The sequence below is a fragment of the Arachis ipaensis genome, chromosome B6, assembly GCF_059453495.1.
Source record: "Arachis ipaensis isolate K30076 ecotype BB chromosome B6, ASM5945349v1, whole genome shotgun sequence".
Lineage (NCBI taxonomy): Eukaryota > Viridiplantae > Streptophyta > Magnoliopsida > Fabales > Fabaceae > Arachis > Arachis ipaensis.
The window spans coordinates 87,435,928-87,448,804 of record NC_142441.1 but is presented as its reverse complement, the minus strand read 5'-3'; the positions used below and the strand labels follow the sequence as shown (position 1 = coordinate 87,448,804).

At 39.8% G+C, this 12,877-nt stretch overlaps 1 non-coding gene across 1 annotated transcript; it reads right to left on the bottom strand.

Moving 5' to 3' along the window:
* Positions 1–8,721: 8,721 nt before the first annotated feature.
* On the bottom strand, positions 8,722–8,829 carry LOC148561656 (small nucleolar RNA R71). The gene has a single exon (XR_015888246.1). It is a non-coding gene; the product is annotated as a small nucleolar RNA R71 (small nucleolar RNA).
* Between the last annotated feature and the right edge of the window lie 4,048 nt (positions 8,830–12,877).

Below are 12,877 nucleotides of genomic sequence, written 5' to 3'. Positions count from 1 at the left end.
GGAATGGTAACCTATTTGTCGTCATCATCCTCCCACGGAACATCAGCCATCTCGATCATGCTGGTGACCAGTGTAGGGAACGATAGGAGGCCACGGATATGCGTGTGCCACATACTCTGCTTGATCAGCCGGGGGAAGTTTACCTCCTTCCCCTCCATCACACACCCAATCAGAACTAGCATATCCATCGGAATCTCTGAGAAGTAAGTGGTGGGGAAGACATAGTGTGCAAATATATACTGCCAAGTCCTAGCTTCCCTCGACAGATAAGTGAAACGTATCCCCTTGGGCTTCTTGTTCCCAGAATCCATCACCCAAGGGGCGTCAGGTGTGGCAATCACGTGCTTAAGCGCCTCATAGTTAAATGTCATGCAATGGATGGCCACCTCTGCCTGCTTATAGGCGCATGTGTCATCAGGACAAAGTCGGCAGAGCAGTGTATCCCCAATGGCAGCCTCAGTGATCATAATGTCTCTACCTCGCAGCTGAACTGAATCAAGAGTGGTACGAAAGAAGTTACAATAAAATTCTCTCACCCATGACGTGTTTATCCTCCCCAAATCTCTATCAACAAAGTCCAATCCCAAATCCAGAATACGGGTGTTTATGGCACGTCTCACATCATTGGAAAGGAGCAGTTTCTTCTCAATGTTTAGATTCTTCTTCCAGAAATCGGGGAAACGAAGCTCACAATAGAGGTTTGGGAATTTGATTGGGTGAGTGGATGGCAGCAGCTGATTTTCTTTGTCCTCTTCATTCAGGGGATTCTTAGCATAGTTTGCATAAGGTGAACGGGTAGAGGTTTTAGAGTGCTTCCTCTTTCTTGAAGTAGTGGCTATAGCTTTTTCCTTGTCTGACATCCTGAAAACAGAGATGATACAATATAAGTAGCTAGCCAAGCGGATATAAAGCCCTTAAAGCAAAGCATTTTCATGAAGTGAGTAAAGCAAAGAGAATTCTTGGGATGCAAGCAACAGAATTCAGAATTCAAACCAAGAATTCAAACCACATTTGCACATTACTTGTTCATTAAGCCTAAGAAACACCATATCCAAAAGAATGATCAAAAGAGTTAAGTTGAAAACCAAAAGGAGTTAGTTAGGTAAACAAATTAGAGTTAGAAATTAGTTGAAAATCAGTGATATGGTGGTTACCGGCTTAATTCAAAAGGAAAGTATAAAATTGGGGGTGTAAGCACACTCACAATCATGAAATGCATCAAGTCATTGATGATGAAATATAATATTGCTAGAAGGCAACCAATATGAAAACAAGTCATCAATCAATGTAAAGATCACTAGAATCATATGAATTGGTGTTGGTGAAATCAAAACTTCAATGAACAATGTACATAAATGAAATTCAAACACCAAATTTCAATGAGGCATGAAGGTCACAAGGATTGAGATAAGAGTTGAAAATTTTATGCACCATGTGACTAAAGATAATTTGGGCATAGAGGGATTGAATCACAGTAGCTACATAGGTAGAAGAAATCATCAATCTTGTGGAAGCAAGCAAATTGGGCTCAATTTCAAATGAAAACCAAGTTTATGGTCAATCTGAAAGTTTACTCAACTATGCAATGTATATATATAAATCAACATTGTAAGCAAGCAAAGAATATAACGAGTATGACCAAAACTTGTAAACAGGTTCTTGACGAATTCCAAAACCATTTAGGCAACAAAATCCTATTTGACACAGAAATCATCAAATAGAAGTCTGTTACACCCATCAAAATAATGTTATTTCATGAAATATGGTTAGGGAAAATCCAGCAGCATTTTAGCAGTACATTGGCTATTTTCCAAATTCAAACAGTCAAATCAATTTCCATATGAATTCATTTAAGTCCAAAGCACAAAAACTATGTATGAGTTCATATGAATTGAACAAATAGCCAATCTTTAGCAGCAAACATCGAAAACAATTCAAACTAAACCAACCAGCAGTCATGAGGAAAGCAACATTCAGTATTAACAATCCAAATGAGCACAGAGCAAATCAATGAAATAGAACAATTCCAAACAGCAGCATAAATTCAAACAAGCCTAAATCCACTACTCAGCCCAGATTCTCTAACCACCTAACAAACTAAACTAACTAAACTAATCTAACTAAGAAAGCTAAATAGAATAAGATAAACTAGATTAACTAAACAAAATTAAAATGAAAGAAGAAAAAGGGAAACCTGGGAAGTAGGGGAGTGCGAACAGAGGAAAGGAATGGAGAGCAGAGGAAGAAGAGTAGACGGGTCAGAGCAGGACGGCGGTCTGGTGGTACAATGGAACGTGCGCCAGTGACAATGGAGGTCACAGCGGTGCTTGTGGCAGCGCTGGGGTGGCGTTGGAACAAAGCAGGGATATGGGGTGAGGGAAGAAGACAGGGGTGAGGCAGTGAGAATGGAGAGAGGGGGGAAATGAGGAGAGGGATGTATGTGGCGACGGTGGCAGCGTTCGCCGGACGGAGTAGAGGAAAGCGTCGCTGGTGGGAGGTGAAAAGAGAAGAGAGAAAGACGTTAGAGAAGGTGAGAGGAGGGACTATGCGAATGCGCTAGGGCTTCGCGTCCCTGGGGTAAGCAAAATTTTGAATCCACGCGAGCGCGCACCGTGCGCGTCCGCGTGGGTGAGAGAATAGTGAATCGGTGCAGAAGCGTCATATGCGCCTGTGCGTAGATGGGAAAATTGGGAATGGGCGCGACGCGTACGATGCGCGTCCACGCGGGTGTGTGATGAGCGGATAATTTATACGCTTTTTGGCATTGTTTTTACATAGTTTTTAGTATGATTTAGTTAGTTTTTAATATATTTTTATTAGTTTTTAAATAAAAATCACATTTCTGGACTTTAATATGAGTTTGTGTGTTTTTCTGTGATTTCGGGTAATTTCTGGCTGAAATTGAGGGACTTGAGCAAAAATCAGATTCAAAGGTTGAAGAAGGACTGCAGATGCTGTTGGATTCTGACCTCCCTGCACTCAAAGTAGATTTTATGGAGCTACATAAATCCAAATGGCGCTCTCTTAATTGCGTTGGAAAGTATACATCCAGGGCTTTCCAGAAATATATAATAGTTCATATTTTGCCCGAGTTTAGACGATGCAAACTTGCATTCAACGCCAGCTCTATGCCCTATTCTGGAGTTAAACGCCAGAAACAGGTTACAAACTGGCGTTTAACTCCAAGGAAGACCTCTGCACGTGAAAGCTTCAATGCTCAGCCCAAGCACACACCAACTGGGCTCGGAAGCGATTTTCTGCATCATTTACTCAATTCTGTAACCCTAATAACTAGTTTAGGATAAATAGAACTCTTTACTATTGTACTAGGGGTCTTTTTCCCTATTTTCGAATTCATATGCCATTTGGGGAGGCTGGCCATTCCACCATTCCTGGACCTTGTTCTTATGTATTTTCAATGGTAGAGTTTCTACACATCATAGATTAAGGTGTGGAGTTCTGCTGTTCCTCATGAAGTAATGCAAAGTACTATTGTTTTTCTATTCAATTCAAGCCTATTTCTTCTCTAAGATATACATTCGCACACAAGAACATGATGAATGTGATGATTATGTGACGCTCATCACCATTCTCACTTATGAACGTGTGCCTGACAAACACTTCCGTTCTACATACAAACAAGCTTGAATGTGTATCTCTTAGCCTTCTGATCGTGAGATCAGAGTCTTCATGGTATAGGCTAGAACTATTGGCGGCCATTCTTGAGGTCCGGAAAGTCTAAACCTTGTCTGTGGTATTCCGAGTAGGATCCGGTAAGGGATGGTTGTGACGAGCTTCAAACTCGCGAGTGCTGGGCGTAGTGACAGACGCAAAAGGATTACTGAATCCTATTCCAGTATGATCGAGAACCGACAGATGAATAGTCGTGCGGTAACAGCGCATCTTGGACTATTTTCACTGAGAGGATGGGAAGTAGCCATTGACAATGGTGATGCCCTACACAAAGCATGCCATAGAAAGGAGTGGGAATGATTGGATGAAGACAGCAGGAAAGCAGAGGTTCAGGAGGAACAAAAGCATCTCTATACGCTTATCTAAAATTCTCACCAATGACTTACATAAGTATCTCTATCCTATTTTACATTTTATTTATCTTTTAATTATTAAAACTCTATAACCATTTGAATCTGCCTGACTGAGATTTACAAGGTGACCATATCTTGCTTCAAGCCGACAATCTCCGTGGGATCGACCCTTACTCACGTAAGGTTTATTACTTGGACGACCCAGTGCACTTGCTGGTTAGTTGTGCGAAGTTGTGACAAAGTGTGTGAATTACGTTCCGAGCACCAAGTTTTTGACGCCGTTGTTAAGGATCACAATTTCGTGAACCAGTGTGCTGAGCCAAAGACACAAAAGGGGCCCAGAGTTGGCATAACTCTCGAGTCCTTTGGCCTGGGTGATGCAAAGATGCATCGATGCGCGCGCGCACTGTGCGCTTGCGTGTGGATGAGTTGAATGATGATAGGGTGCAGAGGCGCCAGGTGCGCCTACGCGTGGATGAAGAAATGCAAAGGGACGCGGACGCGCACAGCGTGCGTCTACGTGGTTAGGGCACAGCGTGCGTCCCGCGTAGTGTGATTGATGAGCAGATAATTTATACACTTTTTGGCATTGTTTTTAGTATGCTTTTAGTAGGATCTAGTTACTTTTAGGGATGTTTTTATTAGTTTTTATGTTAAATTCACATTTCTGGACTTTACTATGAGTTTGTGTGTTTTTCTGTGATTTCAGGTATTTTCTGGCTGAAATTGAGGGACTTGAGCAAAAATCAGATTCAGAGGTTGAAGAAGGACTGCTGATGCTGTTGGATTCTGACCTCCCTGCACTCAAAGTGGATTTTCTGGAGCTATAGAATTCAAAATGGCGCGCTTCTAATTGCGTTGGAAAGTAGACATCCAGGGCTTTTCAGCATTATATAATAGTTCATACTTTGGACGAGTTTAGACTACGCAAAAGGGCGTTGAATGCCAGTTCTACGCTGCAGTCTGGAGTTAAACGCCAGAAACACGTCACAAACCAGAGTTGAACGCCAGAAACACGTTACAAACTGGCGTTCAACTCTAGAAAGAGCCTCTTCACATGGAAAGCTAAAGCTCAGCTCAAGCACACACCAAGTGGGCCCCGAAAGTGGATTTATGCATCAATTACTTACTTCTGTAAACCCTAGTAACTAGTTTAGTATAAATAGGACTTTTTACTATTGTATTTTCATCTTCGGATCATCTTATGATTTTTTAGTTCATCTTTGGATCATATTGATCACGTTTGGGGGCTGGCCATTCGGCCATGCCTGAACCTTCATCACTTATGTATTTTCAACGGTAGAGTTACTGCACTCCATAGATTAAGGTGCGGAGCTCTACTGTTCCTCATGATTTAATGCAAAGTACTACTGTTTCTATTCAATTCAACTTATTCCGCTTCTAAGATACCCATTCGCACTTCAACATGAATGTGATGATCGTGACAGTCATCATCATTCCCTATGAACACGTGCCTGACAACCACTTCCGTTCTACCTTAGATTGAATGAGTATCTCTTGGATTCCTTAATCAGAATCTTCGTGGTATAAGTTAGAACCCATGGATGGCCATTCCTGAGATCCGGAAAGTCTAAACCTTGTCTGTGGTATTCCGAGTAGGATCTGGGAAGGGATGGCTGTGACGAACTTCAAACCCGCGAGTGCTGGGCGTAGTGACAGACGCAAAAGGAGGGTGAATCCTATTCCAGTATGATCGAGAACCTCAGATGATTAGCCGTGCCGTGACAGAGCATTTGGACCTTTTTCATAAGAGGATGGGATGTAGCCATTGACAACGGTGACGCCCTTACATAAAGCTTGCCATGGAAAAGGAGTAAGACTGATTGGATGAAGACAGCAAGAAAGCAGAGGTTCAGAGGAACGAAAGCATCTCTACACGCTTATCTGAAATTCTCACCAATGAATTACATAAGTATTTCTATCTTTATTTTCTGTTTATTTATTATTATTATTCGAAAACTCCATAACCATTTGATATTCGCCTGACTGAGATTTACAAGGTGACCATAGCTTGCTTCATACCGACAATCTTCGTGGGATCGACCCTTACTCACGTAAGGTTTTATTACTTGGACGACCCAGTGCACTTGCTGGTTAGTTGTGCGAAGTTGTGAAGTTATGTTTGGACCATGGTATTGTGCACCAGTTTGTTGGCGCCATTGCCAGGGAGAGAACGAACAAAAAATTTTACAACCTGAGTAACAATTTCGCATACCAAGTTTTTGGCGCCGTTACCGGGGATTGTTCGAGTTTGGACAACTGACGGTTCATCATGTTGCTCAGATTAGGTAATTTTCTTCTTATTTTGTTTTCAAAAAAAAATTTTAAAAAAAAAATTTTCAAAAATCTTTCAAAAATTTCTCATGTGTTTCCGAAAATTATTCTAAAATTTTTTTAAGAATGAATTCTAGTGTTTCATAAAGCATGTTGAAGCCTGACTAGCTGTAAAGCCATGTCTAAATTCATTTGGACTGGGGCTTCCAACCCAGCATTATCAAGAGTAAGCTAGTTGTTGCTAATCCACCTGCTGCTGTTCCTGATCCACTTGATTTACATGCTAAAGCTTGACTGGCTATTAAGCCATGTCTAACCCTCAGATTGGAGCTTTAGACTAAGAGTGCAAGATTCCTGGAATTCATATTAAAAATTTTGGAATCCTTATTTTTCTTTTTCAAATAATTTTCGAAAAATCCAAAAAAATCATAAAATCATAAAAATCAAAAATATTTTGTATTTCTTGTTTGAGTCTTGAGTCAATTTTAAGTTTGGTGTCAATTGCATGTTTTAAAGTTTGCATAAAATTTTCGAAAAATTCATGCATTCATAGTGTTTTTCATGATCTTCAAGTTGTTCTTGGTAAGTCTTCTTGTTTGATCTTGATGTTTTCTTGTTTTGTGTCTTTTCTTGTTTTTCATGTGCATTTTTGCATTCATAGTGTCTGAACATGAAAGATTTCTAAGTTTGGTGTCTTGCATGTTTTCCTTGCATATAAAATTTTCAAAAATAAGTTCTTGATGTTCATCATGATCTTCAAAGTGTTCTTGGTGTTCATCTTGACATTCATAACATTCTTGCATGCATTCATTGTTTTGATCCATAACTTTCATGCATTGAGTCTTTTTCATGTTTTTCTCTTTCATCATTGAAAATTCAAAAATCAAAAAAATATCTTCCCCTTTTTCACTCATAAATTTCGAAAATTTGGATTGACTTTTTCAAAAATTTTTAAAATTTAGTTGTTTCTTATGAGTCAAATCAAATTTTCAATTTAAAAATCTTATCTTTGTCAAAATATTTTTCAAAAATCAAATATTTTTCATTTTTTTATTTATTTTCGAAAATTATAAGAATATTTTTCAAAAATCTTTTTTTATTTTATCTCATAATTTTTGAAAATATTATCAACAATTAATGTTTTGATTCAAAAATTTCAAGTTTGTTACTTACTTGTTAAGAAAGATTCAAACTTTAAGTTCTAGAATCATATCTTGTGATTTCTTGTGAATCAAGTCATTAATTGTGATTTTAAAAATCAAATCTTTTTCAAAACTAATTTCAATCATATCTTTTCAAAAATATCTTTTTATCTTATCTTTTTCAAAATCATAACTTTTTAAAATATATCTTTTTCAAAAATATTTGATTTTCAAATATCTTTTCTAACTTCTTATCTTCTTATCTTTTCAAAATTGATTTTCAAATCTTTTTCAACTAACTAATTGACTTTTTGTTTGTTTCTTATCTTTTCCAAAACTACCTAACTAACTCTCTCTCTCTAATTTTCGAAAATATCTCCCTCTTTTTCAAAAATTCTTTTTAATTAACTAATTATTCAAAATTCAATTTTAATTTATTTCTTCTTCTAATTTTTGAAAATCACTAACTCTTTTTCAAAAATTATTTTCGAAAACCTTCCCCTCTCATCCTCTTCTATTTATTTATTTATTTACTAACATCTCTTCCTCACTCACCAAAAATCCGAACCCCCTCTCTCTCTCTGAGTTCAGATTTTCTCTTCTTCTTTTCTTCTACTCTTCTTTTCTTCCACTCACCTAAGGGAACCTCTACACCTGGGCAAAAAGGATCCCTATTATTATTTTTCTATTCCCTCCTTTTTCATATGAGCAGGAGCAAGGACAAGAACATTCTTGTTGAATCAGATCCAGAACCTGAAAGGACTCTGAAGAGGAAACTAAGAGAAGCTAAATTACAACAATCCAGCGAGCACCTTTTAGAAATTTTCGAACAGGAAAAGGAGATGGCAGCCGAAAATAATAATAATGCAAGGAGGATGCTTGGTAACTTTACTGCATCTAATTCCAATTTACATGGAAGAAGCATCTCCATCCCTACCATTGGAGCAAACAATTTTGAGCTGAAACCTCAATTAGTTTCTCTAATGCAGTAGAACTGCAAGTTTCATGGACTTCCATCTGAAGATCCTTTTCAGTTCTTATCTAAATTCTTGCAGATCTGTGATACTGTTAAGACTAATGGAGTAGATCCTGAAGTCTACAGGCTCATGCTTTTTCCCTTTGCTGTAAGAGACAGAGCTAGAGTATGGTTGGACTCTCAACCCAAGGATAGCCTGAACTCTTGGGATAAGCTGGTCACGACTTTCTTAGCCAAGTTCTTTCCTCCTCAAAAGCTGAGTAAGCTTAGAGTGGATGTTCAAACCTTCAGACAGAAGGAAGGTGAATCCCTCTATGAAACTTGGGAGAGATACAAGCAACTGACCAAAAAGTGTCCTTCTGACATGCTTTCAGAATGGACCATCCTGGATATATTCTATGATGGTCTGTCTGAATTAGCTAAGATGTCATTGGATACTTCTGCAGGTGGATCCATTCACCTAAAGAAAATGCCTGCAGAAGCTCAAGAACTCATTGACATGGTTGCTAATAACCAGTTCATGTACACTTCTGAGAGGAATCCTGTGAGTAATGGGACGCCTCAGAAGAAGGGAGTTCTTGAAATTGATACTCTGAATGCCATATTGGCTCAGAATAAAATATTGACTCAGCAAGTCAATATGATTTCTCAGAGTCTGAATGGAATGCAAGCTGCATCCAACAGTACTCAAGAGGCGCCTTCTGAAGAAGAGGCCTATGATCCTGAAAATCCTGCAATAGCAGAGGTGAATTACATGGGTGAACCATATGGAAACACCTATAATCCCTCATGGAGAAATCACCCAAATCTCTCATAGAAGGATCAAAAGCCTCAACAAGGCTTTAATAATGGTAGAAGAAACAGGTTTAGCAATAGCAAGCCTTTTCTATCATCCACTCAGCAACAGACAGAGAACTCTGAACAAAATACTTCTAATTTAGCAAACTTAGTCTCTGATCTATCTAAGGCCACTGTGAGTTTCATGAATGAAACAGGGTCCTCCATTAGAAATTTGGAAGCACAAGTGGGCCAGCTGAGTAAAAGGATCACTGAAGTCCCTCTTAGTACTCTCCCAAGTAGTACAGAAGAAAATCCAAAACGAGAGTGCAAGGCCATTGATATAATCATCATGGCCGAATCCAAGGAAGAAGGGGAGGACGTGAATCCCAAGGAGGAAGACATCCTGGGACGTCCAGTGATCAATAAGGAGTTCCCCTCTGAGGAACCAAAGGAATCTGAGGCTCATCTAGAGACCATAGAGATTCCAATGAACCTCCTTACGCCCTTCATGAGCTCTGATGAGTATTCTTCTTCTGAAGAGAATGAGGATGTTACTGAAGAGCAAGTTGCCAAGTTCCTTGGTGCAATCATGAAGCTGAATGCCAATTTATTTGGTAATGAGACTTGGGGAGATGAACCTCCCCTGTTCACCAATGAACTAAATGCATTGGATCAACTGAGATTGCCTCAGAAGAAACAGGATCCTGGAAAGTTCCTAATACCTTGTACCATAGGCACCATAACCTTTGAGAAGGCTCTATCTGACCTTGGGTCAGGAATAAACCTCATGCCACTCTCTGTAATGGAGAAACTGGGAATCTTTGAGGTATAAGCTGCTAAAATCTCATTAGAGATGGCAGACAATTCCAGAAAACAGGCTTATGGACAAGTAGAGGACATATTAGTAAAGGTTGAAGGCCTTTACATCCCTGCTGATTTCATAATCTTAGATACTGGGAAGGATGAGGATGAATCTATTATCCTTGGAAGACCCTTCCTAGCCATAGCAAGAGCTATAATTGATGTTAACAGAGGTGAACTAGTCCTTCAATTGAATGAGGACTCCCTTGAGTTTAAAACTCAAGGACATCCTTCTGTAAACATGGAAAAGAGGCACAGTAAGCTTCTCTCAAAATAGAGTCAACCAGAGCCCCTACAGTCAAACTCTAAGTTTGGTGTTGGGAGGCCACAACCAAACTCTAAGTTTGGTGTTGAACTCCCATATCCAAACTCTAAGTTTGGTGTTGGGGAGTCTCAATAATGCTCTGAACATCTCTGAGGCTCCATGAGAGCCCACTGTCAAGCTATTGACATTAAAGAAGCGCTTGTTGGGAGGCAACCCAATTTTTATTTAATTATATTTTTTATTAGTTATATGTCTTCATAGGTTCATGATCATGGGGAGTCACAAAAACAACTGAGAAAAGTGAAGAAAAATAAAAAACAGCAGAAGAAAAATCACACCCTGGAGAAAGGACTTACTGGCATTTAAACGCCAGTAAGGAGCATCTGGCTGGCGTTCAACGCCAGAACAGAGCATGGATCTGGTGTTGAACACCAGAAACAAGCAGCATCCTGGCGTTCAGACGCCAGAAATGCACACTGAGGAAGAGCTGGCGCTGAACGCCAGAAACAAGCATCTGGCTGGCGTTCAACGCCAGAAATATGCTGCATCTGGGCGCTGAACGCCCAGAACAAGCATCAATTCGGCGTTTAAATGCCAGAATTGCATGCAAAGGCATTTTACATGCCTAATGGGTGCAGGGATGCAAATCCTTGACACCTCAGCATTTGTGGACCCCACAGGATCCCCACCTACCACCACTCACTCTCTTCCCTCTTCTCAATGTTCATCCTCTCTTCCCAATAAACACTCTTCCCCAAAACCCTTCACCAATCACCTCAATCTCTCTTCCCTATCACCACTCACATCCATCTACTCTTCCTCATAAACCTACCTCACAAACCCCACCTACCTTCAAAAATCAAAATCAATTTCCCACCCAAAACCCACCCTTATTGCCGAACCTTACCGCCCTTCCCTTCCCTATATAAAGCCCTCAATTCTTCTTCGTTTTCACACAACACAACCCTCTCTTCCCCTTCTTGGCCGAATACACCTCTCCCTCCTCTCCTCCATATTTTCTTCTTCTTCTTCATCTATTCTTTCTTCTCTTGCTCGAGGGCGAGAAATATTCTAAGTTTGGTGTGGTAAAAGCATAAGCTTTTTATTTTTCCATTACCATTGATGGCACCTAAGACCGGAGAATCCTCTAGAAAAGGGAAAGGGAAGACAAAAGCTTCCACCTTCGAGTCATGAGAGATGGAAAGATTCATCTCCAAAGCTCATCAAGACCACTTCTATGATGTTGTGGCCAAGAAGAAGGTGATCTCTAAGGTCCCTTTCAAGCTCAAGAGAAATGAGTATCCGGAGATCCGACATGAAATCCAAAGAAGAGGTTGGAAAGTTCTAACAAACCCCATCCAACAAGTCAGCATCCTAATGGTTCAAGAGTTCTATGCCAATGCATGGATCACTAGGAACCATGATCAAAGTAAGAACCCGAACCCAAAGAATTATCTCACCATGGTTCGGGGGAAATACTTAGATTTTAGTCCGAAAAATGTGAGGTTTGCGTTTGACTTGCCTATGATGCAAGGAGATGTATGCCCCTACACTAGAAGGGTCAACTTTAATCAAAGGTTGGACCAAGTCCTCATGGACATATGTGTGGAAGGAGCTCAATGGAAGATTGACTCAAAAGGCAAACCGGTTCAACTTAGAAGACTGGACCTCAAGCCTGTGGCTAGAGGATGGTTGGAGTTCATCCAACGCTCCATCATCCCCACTAGCAACCGATCCGAAGTTTCTGTGGATCGGGCCATCATGATTCATAGCATCATGATTGGTGAGGAAGTAGAAGTTCATGAAGTCATCTCCCTTGAACTCTACAAAATAGCCGAAAAGTCCTCTCCCTTGGCAAGGCTAGCTTTTCCTCATCTTATTTGTCATCTATGTTACTCAGCTGAAGCTTTCATAGAAGGAGACATTCCCAATGAGGAAGAGAAGCCCATCACTAAGAAAAGGATGGAGCAAACAAGAGAGCCCACTCATGGAGCTCAAGAAACACATGAGGAAGCTCATCGTCAAGAAATCCCTGAGATACCTCAAGTGATGCACTTTCCTCCACAGAATTTTTGGGAGCAAATCAACACCTCCCTAGGAGAATTAAGTTCCAACATGGGACAATTAAGGGTGGAACATCAAGAGCACACCATCATCCTTCATGAAATTAGAGAAGATCAAAAAGCAATAAGGGAGGAGCAACAAAGACAAGGAAGAGACATAGAAGAGCTCAAGGACATCATTGGTTCCTCAAGAAGGAAACGCCACCATCACTAAGGTGGACTCATTCCTTGTTCTTACATTCTCTGTTTTTCGTTTTCTTTATGTTAAGTGCTTATCCATGTTTGTGTCTTATTACATGATCATTAGTATTTAGTAACTATGTCTTAAAGTTATGAATGTCCTATGAATCCATCACCTCTCTTAAATAAAAAAATATTTTAATTCAAAAGAACAAGAGGTACATGAGTTTCGAATTTATCCTTGAACTTAGTTTAATTATATTGATGTG